This window comes from Bactrocera neohumeralis, chromosome 3 (assembly GCF_024586455.1).
Source record: "Bactrocera neohumeralis isolate Rockhampton chromosome 3, APGP_CSIRO_Bneo_wtdbg2-racon-allhic-juicebox.fasta_v2, whole genome shotgun sequence".
NCBI classification, from domain to species: Eukaryota; Metazoa; Arthropoda; class Insecta; order Diptera; family Tephritidae; genus Bactrocera; species Bactrocera neohumeralis.
In genome coordinates, this window is record NC_065920.1 from 76162256 (window position 1) to 76175836 (window position 13581).

Consider the following 13581-nt stretch of genomic DNA (forward strand, 5'->3'; position numbering starts at 1 on the left):
GCAAAATTTCAGATATTTCGAAAACTGAGCGAGTAACGGAGTAAAACTTCTCATGAACCTGTAATTTTCATGGAGATCGCTAGCAGCAGCAATTCAAATGACTAAGCGTTCTCAAACCGCCGACGAACACCAATAACCTAACCTATATTAAACAAAATATAACAAATAACTCACCAATACACAAAACAACGGCAAATGCTTTACAGTTATGACTTGGCTTCAAGCGAACACTACTCCTTCTGCGTCCAACGACCGATCATTCAATGTGACTGTGTGTGCTTTGGTCAATATTTGCGATAAAAATTGCATAAATTAGAATACCAAATGACACAACAACAAAAAAATATACGCATACATATGTTTGTAGTCGTGCGTCAGATACGGACAAAACGTCGCGTCTGCGCAGTATCAATCCAACAAATGAATTGGCAACGGCCGCCACTTAATGGCGTTGGCCAGAGACAATAAGTTAAGCATATGCAGGCGTGCAGAACAGGCAAGAAAACAAGTTCACATATGTATGAGCAAACAGACCTTACACATTTGCAAACATGCGAGCATGCGACGAGTGCTTATGCATATTCGTACATACATACATAGAGACATGTCATATGAATGAATTTTGTCGTGCATGACTCATAAGCTGAATGGTGGCAGCCTGCAATGAGCCAGAGAGAAAAAGGAGTTGGGGCTGCCAAGGCGATAGTTGTCATATGTATGTGTGTGTGTGGCTGGGTGCCTGTGAGCGCTTGTGGGTGTAAATAAAAAATGGGAGCAACTTCAACCTAACTGTCTGTATTTGTTTGCCTAGTGTGACTTATATTTCAAACCAACTTCATGGTAATAGAAATGTGCACTGGTTGGTGTCACATATGCGCCACGTGATCCCAGCCTTTAACACAATGTGCACAGAAAAGTCATGCGAACGAAAAGGGTTTTGCTTGTGGGTGGACTTTGAGCTTAGAGTGTGGGCTCAACTTATTGTATGACAAATATAAAAATACGGAAAAATGTTAGGAGAAACAGCGAAGAGGGCAGGGAATATGGCGCAATCAAATTGAGCGCACTTATCAGTTTTATGAGTACGGTTTTGACAAAACTACTGACTCAGAGGCTTTAGACACCAGATAGTTGTGGTTTTTGTAGTAACAGAAGATACATATTCTTGAAGTAGTTTCTAGGAATGACTGTTGGGAGCCTTTGGTCGCATTAACATTCGTGCTAGCTCCGATTACGTATACCCGACTCTCGTGGGAGCAGTAGCGGAGGAGTACTAGGCTATTTAATTTCAAAAGTTTCTTTCTTTTATTTTATTTCTACATACATACATATGTATATGATTTATGTCTTTCGGTTTGTCGGTTTTCGGTTATAAACCTAACCCTGCTTATTATCTTATTCATAAACTGGTTGAGAACTACACAGCTACAAAAGTGAAGGGATTTTATTAAAAAAATGTAAAAATTTCTTTTTCTTACTAGAAATATTCCTTTTCGAAATCATAATTTACATTTTATTGCGCCTTAACTCGGAATAATGTGCAGTGCTTAAAAGTTAATCGATTATTAAGCAAGTAGGATTATTTCAAATATTTTTTTTTATATTTGATGGTTAGACATATACGATATTATCACTTAAAACTTCGAAAAAAATTCTAAATAAATGGATTTTAAGCTATAAATAATATGTTATCGATTATTAATCGACTTAATTTTGTTTTGTATTTGACTATTATCATATCTCACTTAAATTTCAAATAATTTTCCATATAATTGGACTTTCAGTTAAAAATGTTATCGATTATTTATCGACTTTAAAATATTTTTGGTTTTATTTTTGATGATTTTATATGATATTTTCACATAAAATTTCAAATAATTTTCCATATAATTGGACTTTAAGTTAACAATGTTATCGATTATTAATCGACTTTAAAATATTTTTGTTTTAAATTTAATGATTTTATTCGATATTTTCACTTAATTTTTCAAAAAATGTTATGCCATTGGACTTTAAGCTGTAAATAATATGTTATCGATTATTATCGATTTCTAAATACATATCAAAATAAGCTTTTCATGAAGGACAACATAATTATTCGTACCAAAAAAGTCTGAGAGCATATATGATACATACCTGAAATTGTACAATATTTCTACCAAAAATACTCGTATCTGCTTGAGTCTACAACATACGCCTTACAGCTATGCCGATGGTAATCAGTTAGAAGCATACGAAGTTGCAATGCTCCGGCCATCAGCGTTACACACTTATGGTCATGTGCCCATATGTTTACATCAGCTCTGCTATAATTTTTGATCATTAACTTTTCATTGTCTTCAATTGTGCGCCACAGTCATTTGTCGTAATAAGCGGTCAACTGTGACCGACTGTATGTAACGGCATTGTATAATATTTACTGATCGTTATGCAAAGGCACTCCCAAGATTTTACGAAAGAATGTACAGTATTACAAGAAAATATTACAGAAATGGAGGAAAAACGAGAAGAATTTAAATACAACACAAAAGTCAAACAGGGCATTCTACTTTGTTACATAAGCTTGATGAGAAGTAAAGCTCTTGACTCTCGAGAACAAAAAATGCTTAGCTAACCTATTACAATGAGACAAGTTATTACTTTTAAGTCTACAACGTTAGTTTTTTTCATGGTGTTTTTGAAATCCCGTTGAGAATTACAACTTTTCCGTTTTCGTGGTAGAAATATCGGTTTCTGTCGTAGAACTATCGTCACTTAAGCCGGCTGCATAATAGAGTGATGAGCAAAGCAGCGGTAAGAATAAAGATTACGAAACGAAACCAAAATATACTCTTATAGTGAGGTTGAGTTTGAGGTTACATAGATCTTCAGAACACTGTGCACATAGCCTTATAAAAAACTTCGGTGTAACGCCCCCGTATGTGTACAAACTAGGTCTTTAGAATGTTTGTATATCTTCATAACTTTCGATCAATTTTGAAACAGCAATCACTCAGAAACTTCGCTTTCAACACATGTGGTCATGACAATGGTCTCTTAATGTCAGAAATATTAAAGAAACAATTACGAAAATATGTGAAGCATATAAAGCAGCAACAAAAAAGTGAACGAATTATAGTTTAAAGCGAAAAGAAAACAATTAGTGCTTGGTAACACGTGAAAGAATGGTTGCCGCAGCGCGAGAAGAACAAAGAACCATATCAAGCAGACTATTAAAAAATAAAAACCACAATCGTTTGAAAACCTCTTATGTATAGGCAGAAAATTATATAAAAAAAGATTTCAAGTGATATTTTGCTTTAAAGGAAAACCACTTGAAGACGGACGCACAACAAGCAATGTATGGTAAGTCTCCTGCCTAAAATGTAAAGTACAAAATACAGACAGACAAATGCCTTTAAAAATAACAAAAAATCATTTAATTATTACAATTTGTTCAACAGAAAACTAACTAGATCATATCAAGTGCAGCGAGACAGCTCCGAAGAAACCTTCAAAAATTTACAATACAAAAAAGAATACGAAGAAATACTAAGCATGCGGTATTTGAAGCGCAAAAGAGTTGTTGAAAAGTCGGCACCCGAAATTGGACTTAATTGCAGTCACAATGGAAATTTATAAAATTTATAAAAACTGGTAGTGATTTCGTATTTAATAGCTGACAATAGCAATCGTCAGAAGAGAATACAATAAATGCCAAAAATTTTGACAATGAGCTTTGAAGAAAATTGCTAACAAGCTTTTATCGAGCGAGCCAATCAATAATAAAATACTTAATAAATAATACAATTAAATTTAATAACAAGGAAGTAATGCTGAATTACGCGAAATCGAAAAAATTTCATTATATTTTGCAATTATAATAAATAATGTGGTTAACTTGAAAAAATTGATCATTTAAGTGACTTCAATGACGCTTTGGCAACATATTTTTGTTGCGGACTACAGTGTTTTTGTTGTGTGTAAAATTTATCGATTTCAAAAGAGCTTTAGTGAATGTTCAATAAATATTTAAATGAGAAGATTTGAGTGCAGTTGAATTTAAAATATTGCGCCCCAAAAAGATTTTAATACACATCGATTTTTTATTAAAAAAGAAGTAAATTACATAATTTCAAAAAATCAGCTTTTATAGAATTACTTTTAGAAATAAAGCGATTTTTATCGACAAATAGTCGATTGCTATTCTTAATAACGTGAATATAATCAATTCTTATCGATAAACAATTGATAATTATTCGATAAATATCGACATTTTCATGAAATAACAAATAAATTACATAATTTCAAAAAATCGGTTTTTATCGAATTACTTTCAGAAAAATCGATTATTAAAGACTAACAATCGATTATTATTGGATATATATCGACTTTTTATATGAAAATAACAAGTCTATTACATAATTTCTATATATAAAATATATTATTTTGCCTTACAGTACTTAATTTACAAAGAAAAATCGATTAATAATCGGCGACTGAACTCGAAAATTAACACTAAAACTTGATTACTTGTCAAAACGGAAATGATTTTTGTAAATAATACCAATCTATTGAAGCATTATAAAGTTCGTATGACAAGCGAAATGATAACTGATACTCTCGCTATAAAAACCTAGACACGAATTTCTTTGCACCTGCATTTTGTATTGAGAGTCAGGTATACAATGAGCCAAAAGGTATTTCCTTCCAAAAAGAGAAAAAATAATAATAGATTTAGAAATATTATATCGACTTCTCTTTGCTGTAGAATAAAGTCATTATGACTGCGTCCAACTATTATTTTGTATCGCAAGTAGCAATTTGGAAAATCATTCAGTTTGTTGTGAGGAATTTGTTACACACGAAATCCTTTTCAAACCCGCTATTTGTTGTTTTTTTTTAACATACCGCCAACTAATTTGAAAGCAGTTTCACGCTACAAAGGTGGCAGGATCTTTATCCTTTTACACTTCGTTGATTTTTTCTACTCTCCAATTCGTTCGTCCGTTGTTTGTTGTTGCTTTGGTTATTTACCTGTTTTCCGCATAGTGATTTGCTGTTTTTTCTTTTTTTGTTTTTATTTGTTTTTTTTTTCTGCCATTTATTTGTTATGTTTCTACAATTTCTGCCTATTCTTGGCCTTCATTAAATATATTTTGCCTTGTTTTCTTAGGTCTTCGTATTTATTTACCCGCAGGAGCTTATTTTGTACTTACTCATGTAGAATAATAAGCGCTACTTAAATACTTGGTTTGCGGTATTTTTTAAGTATTTCAAAGTGCTCTTCTTGGAATTGTCGGAAATATCTAGACAAGGAACATCTTGGTTGTTTCAAAACTGCTGCGGGAACTTTATTGACTGTTTAAAAATTCAAAGTTGTGAGTATTCTGTGACCAACTTTTGTTCAATTTGACATGAGATCATGACCTCGCTCAGTTAGTGAGGCTGGAAGGAAGGTATTGTTTGTTTGGTTTGCCTCAGAAAGATCTGACTGAGAACCTTGTAACATAGTAACCTGTTTAACTTAGAGCAAACAAGTCAATCGGTGCACAAAGCGGAAAGATATTACTTTTAAGTTTCAAAAAGAATTCGAAATCATCTTATCGAATTTTTGAATTCCGGGGTTACATACTTTTTAGTGCTGCTAATTTAGGACCTTAAAGCTTAATTTACTAACAAAGAGAGAGGTTCATATATATTAACTTATACATATTTTGTTTCCTTATTTCTTTTGTCTGAAATATAGGGTCTCTAGCAGGTGATTTTGGAATCGGCTAATTCAAGCAGTTGCCTTGCTAGTTTTGTTCGGCCGTGACTTCTGATCCATTGCGGATTCCAGTCAAGCGGCATCGTCATAGTCCTATCGGGATCTTCCTTAGAGTGTGGCCTCTCCAGCGTCCTTTTCTACCCTCAAAACATTAAATAATTTCGCTCAAGATGCTTCTTTTGGGCATGGACTGATGATAAAAACACAATATTTTTTAGATAACATATCCAAGTTAACGCAGAGAATGGTTCTTGTGATATTATAGGCAATGTCTTTACATTTCCATCTATAACAAACTCAATAAGTTATTTTTAAGGCTTCTCATTACTAACTACAGCTGCAACCCTGTCTTCTGAGGCTCCGGCTCACTGATGAACTTGTAGCCATAAAAATATGATTATTATTAAAAAATCAACAACAACAACAAATAATCAAAGCCAGACAATGGTTATTGTAGTTATTAATTGCAAGTCATATCCTACCATATATCACCACAGCCATATGAGGAGTACGAACGAAACTGCCTATAGAACCCAACGAAAGCAAAATCAGAGCTGGATAAATGAGTTACGAATACGGTACGCTACCTGAAAGTAGAAAGAAAAAATAAGAACAGAATTAATAAGATAATAAACAAAGTCGTCGATGTCGGATAAGCAGGCAGACAAAGCGCTTCCGTTAACAGGAGCGCGCAAGAGAGCGTGAGCGGTGTGTCTTTGGGGGCACCGCGCAGACTTATTGATTTTGAGACTTTAAACTGCAGACTGTATACAAGCTGGCAAGTGCGCTGGTGTAACTGCACTCAAGCGAAAAAGTACAGAAAAAAGACTGGAGTAAAAGTGTGTACGGCTTCCTTGGACAATTCGAACGGGAAGCAACGCCGACGACTTCCTCAAAACCCTTCCGACTACGTTGTCAAGGGAGCCGTTGTTTATGCGCCGCAGCGAACCGGCAGGTTGAATGAAACTAAATGCATACAGCCGGAGGGTATTGTGGCAGTGTGGACGGTGGTGGTGCGGTTGCGTGCAAAATTGAAATTTGCACAATTCTAGTGCGAGCGCAGTGCAAGCAATGAAATATGAATATCTGCCAGCACAGAAGACAATGCCGACAACGCCAACAACGCCAACATTGCCGCGCAGACAGACATACCGTAAATTATGGCCAGAAGAAGCGACCATATGAAACTCATCATCACCGGTTGCATACAAATTAACCGAAAGTGCAGCGCTGAGGGCTAAACGCCAGCGCGCCGCTCGAATGCGCGCCGAGCCGCAGCGGTGTTTCAAGTCATTAAGCGTCGCAAATGAGCGCGCAAGAACGGAAGGAACGGCGCGGAACGACAGCGGCAGGTTGCTTGCAGAGCACTGAGCTTAATAAAGCCTACGTGGAGTCTATGGCAAGAACTTATGGCTTGCGCGCGGGCATGGAAGGGATGTGCGATTGGTTGTATGCGGCGCGGCATGGGCGGCTAGCTGCCGTAGGTGGGTACTTAATAAATTGCTCAACTTCCCAAGTCGTGCGCAGAATTATTGCAATGTGGCGATTATCTACTGTGCGCTGTACGCCGTATATATTTGTATGTATGTGTGAGTGTGTGAAGTGTGAGTGAGTGCGCGCGGCGTGCTTGCGTGCGTGCAGGGCGCATGCGCACCATGCTGGGACGACGAATATGCGCTTTCATTCAAATTATGGCGTAATTAAGCAAAACGAAAGGTAAACAAATATTTTTTTAAGAAAGGAAATAAGTTAATTTGATTAAAAAATGTAGATGCAACAAAAAAAAAGTTAACTAAGCAAAGGGCTTGGCTGATATAACATAACAGTAACGCCGTTACTAAGCGCGCCGACCTTTTTTTCTCAAAAAAAGGGCTACGTAACTGCAAACGCGAATTCAGAAGTAAAGCAAACACAACAAATTAGTGCAACATGCGAACTCCGGTGACACAAAGCAGGCGTCGGAAACCATTAAAGTTGTAACAACGACGGTTGTGTCAAAATCGGTGCGCCTCACCGCCATGATGAGCAATTAAACGGTGTACTACAGCGCTTGTGACAGCTAGGGAAACAACTAAATACATACGTAAGTAAGTTCGCAGCTCTCAGTCACATAGAAGAAGGTGGCGTCGGTCGACGGTCGGCAATGCAGTCGCGATGACTTGCTTGCGCACACGCAGCGGTAATCTCGTGCATGCACCGCTATGTGTCAATCGAGCGAAGATGACAGTTGTGCTTGGGGCTCACATAAACGCACAACTAGTTTTTTGTGGCGTCTAACGGTTTGTACTTACGGCTATGTGGCATTTGTCAAATCAGCACGACTACTCAGGCACGCAATTGAAGCCACAGCGGTTGGGAAACACTGCGGGACACTCATTTAAGCATATGTGAGATACTTACATACATATTCACAGATATATTTTTTGTCGTATTTACTTTAATTCCCTACCGTTGTCGCAACCTGCATTCGTGTCATGCAATTTGTGGCAGTCTCTGTGCTAATCTATGCTTAATGAGTCACAACGTGGGTTCAACGTACTCGCCCGCTCGCAACCCGAGTGCGTCGTAAAAGAAATGGAGCAGTGGGTTTATGAGAAACCATAGTGATCGCTGTGTTTTCGACAGCAAGCGGAAGTGGTGGGTAGCTAATGTTGCAGGTACAGGGTTAAAAGTTGCGTTTAGTGACGTTAGTGAAAAGAAAATGAGGGGAGTTTAAAAGACAGAGCGCAATTTTATTTATTTTTTTTCTTTTGGAGGCGAGTACCTGGTTTGTCGTGTGTTTTTTCTGTCCATTTCTCTGAAATACGCTTCATGTGACAGTTAGTGCCAAAGTTGCTTCCAGTGACAGTGGACATTTTTGAGATTTAAATATGGTCTTTTCTCAAATGTTCAAAAAGCATGACTCCAGAATTTTAAATGTATTATATTATATGAAATTTGTATATCGTCACCTAAAAGGCAAAACAACGTTGTATCAAAAAAATCGAAATTTAGTTTTTTATTGCTTACTATTCACTATAAAATATTACAAATGTGTAGCATAAAATTTTCAGCTTCCGCAGTCAGATATAACCAACATATAACCATTATATAACCAATATATAACAAATATATAACCAACATATAACCATATATATTACCAATATATAACCATTTCAACCCCTAACTCTCAGTAAGGTTCTTCTAATACAAGTTTTTGAGGCTTCTATCGTAACAGTGTCCAATAGGCAAACACGCGAGGAGGTTCAAATTTTAATAGAAAGTCGTCTGAAAAAAGGTGAGGTATTAGATGCTCAACACTTCAGCATAACAGTCAAACTTTCGTTGAAATGTCTTGACTTTGGTATTGCAGATAGTAATAACTTTCTCTCTATCCAGTAAATTAACGATAAATTAGTACGACATATAAATATGGACCGAAGGCTAGGTACGAGTATAAGTAGCACGTCACTGCCGCCCTGACTGTCAAGCTTACGCTAAACTGAGGTTGAAATATTATGATTCCCACACGTTCGGTCAACTGACGAGTTATTTGGAAACGAAACCAGTCATCTCAATGGAATCGTGACAGGCTCAAAAGAATTCATCGGTACAAGAGGATTACTTGATCGAAACTTTGTCAATACTTTTTGTTGATCGGTATTTGCTTACCATGGAATTGAATATAAGAACATCTTATTCTTATATATCCGGTATACCTAATGCGAGAAATTACTACGCCATATAAATATGGACCTGTTCTGGAGTAGGGCTGATGGAGCCATGTGTAGAAGTTCACGCAAGTGAGTAAAGTTCGCTGAGCTGGAACATGTGGAACTGTAGATAACATAGAATAAGTAGTCAAAAAAACTTAAAAATTCGATCAAAAACCTCAGGAAGACGACGATATGGGTTTCGCTCTCTTCGACTAAACAGCTCAACACGAAACCCAACTTAATTTAGCACATTAGTCTGAAATTATAGGTTGGCAATGTCAAAACCCATCATTCCATAACTTAAATTCTTCAAATGAAATCGCCTCTGAGGTCTCCTCTCCTAAAGAATTCGACCATGTCTATCTAGACACAATAGTTTTAATTATCCAACGGTGAACATGAAACCGCCTTTATTTACAGCCAAACGAAATTATAAACATTTCACAGCTTAATTAGCTACATTGTTTGGTGGCAGCTTTTGCGGCAGAAGAATTCTTTCAACTGTCGTAGAAATAGCTACGATTCACGGTGTCATATGACAAAAGCAAGCATGCCAAGGTATGAGAGAGCGACAAACAACAGCGAGTTGGGCGGTGAAGAAGCCAGCCACGCGTTTTTTCGCTTTGGCTTCAGGCAATACGACATGAAAGCACAAATTCTTGAGCTTTGTATGCATAAATGTGTTTGTGTGTGTGTGTGCGCAGAATTAGAAACTCAACTGTTTGGCATGCAACAAATGCTTTAAAGGAAAGTTGCCGCCTGCATTGGTTGGCTGAGAACTAAAGCAGAAAGTGAAGCACAACAACTTCACTTATTTGTGACGATTCGACGTAACGCTGTCAGCTATTGACAGTTGTAGCGCATGGAAAATTAAAACATGGCGGACTTTCATATGCGCGCCTGAGAAATGCTGCAAGTCTATAAGAATTCTACGGCTAAATCTCTAAAGCGCTAGAAAGTAAATAAATCGGCGCGCTAATTACCGCTCAGCACGGATCTACGTAACGGCATGCGCATGCATGTTGTTTTGTGTGTGCGTGTCTTCTGCTTTGTAGAATCTTAGGAACATGCGCAACGTGCTGTCGTGCTGCCACGGCGCCAGCGCGGCTTAAAAGCGCTTAGTAGTGCACTGAAACCCATGTAGAAACTCTGCCAACAACAGCAACAACTACGAAATCGTGACGGAGCATAATTTAGTGAGTCGCGCTAACGCGTCCCTATTACTATGTTGACACTTTGTTGGCGAACTACAACTCTGTGAGAACTTTTTAAGTACAATGTGTAAGCTATAACACAAATAGGTATGTGTATGGAAGTGTGTATGTATGTGTGTGTGCAGCACTGTAACCTTAGCTGGCCATAGAATAGGGGTAAGGCATTGCAGCTTAACTCCCGCTGCTTAGCGCTCAGTATTCTGCTTTTTTCGTGAGGAGGCAAGAGACAGATGGCCACAAAAGCTTTTTTTATTTTCTTCAACTCTTTTCTTAAAAAAATGCTGCACATAAGCGCTTAGGAGTGTGTGTTTGAATAAGGATTTGACAAATGTTACTGCCATCGCATTTAATTATGTGTTAAAACGCGTCGTTTTCTTCATTAGCGGCATGTGAAGATCAACAAGAGCGATTATGGACTTACATATATAAATAAATATTTATGCATATTTATATATATATATATACATATACATGTGTGTGTATATGAGGCCATGTGCTTCTTATGAAATTGGAAAAGCGGCCGAGAGCTTACCGAAGAAATTGATTATTATAGGCTACGGTGAAAAAATTCATGAAATATGCATGCATGTTTCTTGTGAGAATTGTAAGTTTGAACCGAAGAAATTGTTAATTTTTGTTGATTTTAGGTCAAAAAGTTCAAAAAATTTAACATAGAAACACTCATGATGGTATATATTGGGTAGACGAAAGAGTCTTCTCGTATTTCTAATCAAATTTCAACTTATTTTTTTTATATTTATAATAATAAATAAATAAACAAATATGTAACATTTTGGTCGACCACTTTTTGCCATTTTTCCGCTAGACACATTATTCCATCAGTGTAAAACTTTCATCAGAGTAAATTTTTCAGATCGAGATTTCCAGAACGGAAGCGAGCGAACCATTGTTGTGCTCCACGACCTGATACAGCATCGTCTCTGCAAACTTCACAAATTTCATTGGTGGCTTGCGTGGCATTCTTCCCTTTTTTATACCTTTTTTATACAAAAATTGCTAAATATGGCGAATTTCTTCATTATTTTCACTTATTTTTGAACAGCTGTAACTTTATTCGACCTCCCCGAATTTATTTGTTCTTTGATTAAATGAAGCTTAAAATCTTCCCCTTGCAACACTATATGGTATGACACAATGTGATTGGTAGCACTGGAGACATACGACTGCAACGGCAGTCTATTGACAAAATACGAAAAGACTTTTTCGACTACCCAATATGTATTTATAAATGTCAAAAGTCTGACTGGATTAAAATAACGGTTTATTTAAGAAGTGTTATAATTGAATTATGTCCATTCTCAAAAGGGTTACTGAGACCAGATTTGAAAAAAGGGAAATACTGTTGAGTTCTGGGTATAAAACTTGGCGTTATAGAGAGACCCTGCTCTGAGAGCAAGTTGAGAAAGAAGTGCTAAAATTACTAGATTACTATATACAGTACTTTGTGAAGCCAAAACTTGAACACATATCTTATATGGTAAGTCGACAAAGCGTCTTGAGACTAAAATTATTTATTTTAGCTTAGGAGTTTTATTTCTACTCCTACCAACTCAGCGGGACGTCCGAAAGTGTGATCTCCCATGCGTTTATGTCTTGGATTCGTAAAGGCGAGACAATCAAGAAAGAAATGTTGAGATGTTTCTGCCTCGTCTTCAAACAGTTTCAACAACTGGTATCCGGCTGCTCAATCTCACCGCGTGAATACCGATATGCTAATAACTAGTTAGAACCGCTACAACTAGAGAAATGTTGGTCTTACAGTGGGCGAAAAGCTCACTTGATCTCTTGTGATTCAAAAGGTTCTCGCGATAATGAAATAATAGCAGATCAGCGCTGGCCAGTGTAGTAGCCTTTCAGTAGTAATATGAACGAAGTGAGAGAAACTCTTCCATTATATTGAAAGCGGGGCAAAGTTCCTTTTTGGTCTTACAGTTGCAGCGATTCATTTGTTGTTTTATAAATTAAAGTGAGTTAGAAACTTTATTTCGTTTAAAAAGAAGGTCATAAAGGCTCCTCAGATGAATTTGAGTTCCAAAGGAACTCTGACTTATTCCGAATCTATTTATAGCGGGTGCCTTTTCTTGTGAGCTCATCAGCTTTGCAGTTAATGCGATCCATTTAAGGATTTAATGAACCAAAGTCGGTTACAAACTTTATTTCTCCTAAAAAGAAGTTCATAGAGGATCTCCAGACAAGTTGGAGTTCCAGAAGTCTGTGTCCATCGATTGGTAAACGGTTTTACAACGGCAAATAATGATAAGGTATGAGGGGTCACTCCCCATTGAGGTTATGGAGGTTTGTACGTAAATTTTTCAAAATTGAAAGTTGTTTCAGACTTGTGATTTAAATTTTAGGTTATGAAGACCTCAAAGAGTTACAATTTTACACATATTCAAAACGTTGAATTCTTGACTTGACTTTTTGTACAGTCTATGAGAATTTACAAGAACATATATTTTCCATTTACATACAAAAATAATTTTTAAAGCAGACATTTTTGAAGGGAAACCTTATTGACCCAATTCTGTCTTAAATGCAACGGTTCTAAAAATAATTCTTTCAATCAATCTCCATTTTCGTTAGCCAAAAAGATAAAATATTTGTTGTACTGAGAAATTGAAAGTACACACGCACGTTCTAATCATCTTAACTTTCTAATAATTTCAAGAATTTTCGGTATCCAATGACATATCGAAAGTTCGTGAATGCAATACTTTCGAAAAACACAAACCAAAGTACACAGTAGGCCTTTGACTCACACAATTCTGACGTGCTTGTCAAAAGCTCAGCGCTTTGGAATGCATTTACAGTTACACAGCTGCATTTCTTACTGCTGTAATTGTGGCCTAATTTCAATTAAACAACTACCACCAATACACACACATATATTTGAATGTGCGTC

At 36.7% G+C, this 13581-nt stretch overlaps 1 protein-coding gene across 3 annotated transcripts in view; it reads right to left on the bottom strand.

Moving 5' to 3' along the window:
- The window catches only part of LOC126752142 (platelet binding protein GspB-like), a 101927-nt gene that overhangs the window by 53175 nt on the left and 35171 nt on the right, over window positions 1–13581 (bottom strand). The window contains exon 1 of one of the 3 annotated variants that reach the window (XM_050462736.1): window positions 6232–6276. The exons of the other annotated variants lie outside the window; for them this stretch is intronic. The gene's annotated coding sequence lies outside the window, so the exon portion shown is untranslated. Of the gene's footprint in view, window positions 1–6231; window positions 6277–13581 lie in introns of those variants that run through there. 3 annotated transcript variants of the gene reach the window in all.